Raw genomic sequence first — 3,245 nt, 5'->3', positions numbered from 1 at the left:
TTTTCTTCATTTTGTACTTTTTTGTACTTCTTTGTAAAAAAACATTTTCATTCTCCTTCTTCTTGATAATTTGCTTCATCGCAATGAAAACCGGTTAGAAAAAATCTTTATTAAATTATGCTCCCAGTTCAGCATTCTGGCTTTTTTTCATTTTCCTATTATTTCTCCACGTGCGGGTAACACAACCCCACTATATTTACTGACTTATATATATATATATATATATATATATATATATATACATTGCATGTCTGGGCCATTTATAAGTACCCTTGATGCTTTGGGTGATATGATATGCTTGAGAAGACCTGTTGAGTGAAATAAAACCAAAATCGTAGCTGTGGTCAGAGCCCCCTGACTGGCTCACATGCCAATGGCACGTAAAAAGCACTATCCGAACATGATCGATGCCAGTGACCCCTGACTGGCTCCTGTGCCAGTGGTGTATAAAAAGCACCCACTAGTCTCTCGGAGTGGTTGGTGTTAAGAAGGGCATCCTGCTGCAGAAACCTTGCCAGATCAGACTGGAGCTTGGTGCAGACTTCAGGCTTTCCAGACCTCAGTGAAACCGTCCATATCTATGTATGCATATATGTATTTGGAACAGGGATGCCTGTGTATTTAAAATGTTCAATTTTTATAGTAAAAAGTAATTTTGAGGTGAACCCAAGGGAATCTATGGAAAAAGATGTGGTAAATGTTCTCAAGATGTGCACACACATGGAAAAATACCAAAGGATAACACAAGTGATGTAGCAATGTGCTGACCAATTCTTTGTGTTATAAGTATTAGGCCTGAAATTTGGTGGGTAGAGACTACTCCGTTACATTGATCCCAGTACTCAGTCGGTACTTATTTCATCAGCGAACGAAAATCAAAGTCAATCCCAGATTGTAATGATGGATAAAATTCCATTAAGCATTTTTCCTGGCATGTTGATAATTCTTGCCAAGCTGTGAATAATACAAATCAAACCCAAATATTAAGTCTTGAAGAACAAAATAATGATGACTATGATTGTAATGATGATAAATTAATACATAGAAATATAGTTAGAATTGAACATAATAGGAACAAAGCATGTATATATAAATGTATATATATATATATATATATATATATATATATATATATATATATATATATATATATATACATTATGTGTTTGTGAATGTGTGTGTATACACATAGATATACATGAATATAATATGAGATTAAAACACAAAAATACAAACACACAATCCCTAATAGCGAATATAGGTGTGCATGAGTGTGTATTATATATACATACATACATACACACATACATACATACATACATACATACACATATATATATATATGCATGTATGTATATATGCATGTATGTATCTATATATATATATGCATGTATATATATATATATATATCCATGTATGTGTCTATATATTTATGAATGTATATATATATATATATATATATATATATATATATATATATATATATATATATATATATATATATATGCATGTATGTATGTATGTAAGCATACATGAGTTTACATACATGCAAGCATGAATGTATACATACAAACCGTTTCACATTCACACACAAACTTACATACACACACACACACACACACACACACACGCACAACACACACACGCCCAAAACACACACGCACATGCACACACACACAATCATATTTCCACATCTGCCCGAGTAAGTAATTTGAAAACTGGTTGTTTTTAGTTTCAAGAACGACGATAATGATAATGATAATGATAATGATGATGATGATGATGATGATGATGATGATGATGATGATGATGATGGTGATGATGATGTTGAAAACAAATAATAACAAAAACTAAGCAAAAACAAAAGGCAGAGACAAATGTAATCCCGCATTCATCATAACTTGGAAAGTTTTAATTATTAATTTTCTGCGGAGAAATAACCTTAAGTAACAACCGAATGGGAAAAAAAAAAAAAAAAAGCACAGTATCTACATTTATGATACGTATGCCTCACACTTGCAGTACGTGTGTGTGTGTGTGTGTGTGTGTGTAAATGTAAGTGTATGAATATGTGTTGACTGTATGTGTTGTGTGTATGAGGCTGAAGATGTAAGTGAGTGTTTGCGCAGCCTTGGATGAATCTGTGTGTGTATTATAGGCATATCGTACGAAATATCATGTATGTTTGTAGAATGGAGTGTGTTTGTGTGTGTTTATATGTGAATACGTTTGTGTGTGTCGGAGGGTTGGGGTTGTGTGTGTGTATGTGTATGCGTGTGTGTTTGTGTTTGTAGTACTCTAGATTTCTAGATATATGGATGAAGTTATGCAATTATGGATGGATGTACGTATGTATATGATGGTATGTGTGTATGTATTTATGCATAAATAATATGTGGGTGTGTGTATATGTGTGCATACATGTGTTTATACATGTATGTATATATATATATTTACATATATATATATATATGTATATCAATGCACCTGTGTTCATATTTGTGTTTATATATGTATGTATGTATGTATGTATGTATGTATGTATGTGTGTAGACAGAGAGTAGATAGATATACAAACAGATAGATATACTTATGAACAAAAGAACCATACAATTAATTAAGTCATACAACTGGGTATCTAATTAACTTGTTCAGTGCCTACTGAGTAACTAATTCAGTAATAATATTTTTTTAATATTATAATATATTATGAATTATACATGTTCAATTTTGTAAATTTGCTTTGGCATGGACAGTTAAATCTATGCATTGTTGAGTAGAGCTAATAAGATAGAAACATTACAAAAGTTGTCTCCCTTATCAGTTAAAATGTTTAAAATTAATATATACCATTCTTTTATTCTTTTATTCTTTCACGTGTTTCAGTCTTTTGATTGCAGCCATGTTGGAGCATCGCCTTAAAGGGTTTTTTTAGCGAAAGAAATCAACCCCAAAACTTATTCTTCGTAGGTCTAGTACTTATTCGATCAGACTCCTTTGCCGAACCACTAAGTTAGGGGGATAAACACTTCAAAATTGGTTATCATGGTGGACATATACAGAAACAAATCGATAGGTAGGCAGATAGATAGATAGATACATTTCTTTTATTAGCCACACAGGGCTCAACGAAGATGGGACAAATACAATGTAGAGCTTTTCTTTTTGGGAGGGGGAAGGAAGGAAAAAAAAAAAAGTGGTGGTGTCAATCAAAAGGGATCGTAGGAAGGGAAAAAGGGGGAGTT

Source organism: Octopus bimaculoides, chromosome 17 (genome assembly GCF_001194135.2).
Source record: "Octopus bimaculoides isolate UCB-OBI-ISO-001 chromosome 17, ASM119413v2, whole genome shotgun sequence".
NCBI classification, from domain to species: domain Eukaryota; kingdom Metazoa; phylum Mollusca; class Cephalopoda; order Octopoda; family Octopodidae; genus Octopus; species Octopus bimaculoides.
The sequence above is the reverse complement of the archived record's forward strand: the minus strand, read 5'-3'. Positions refer to the sequence as shown.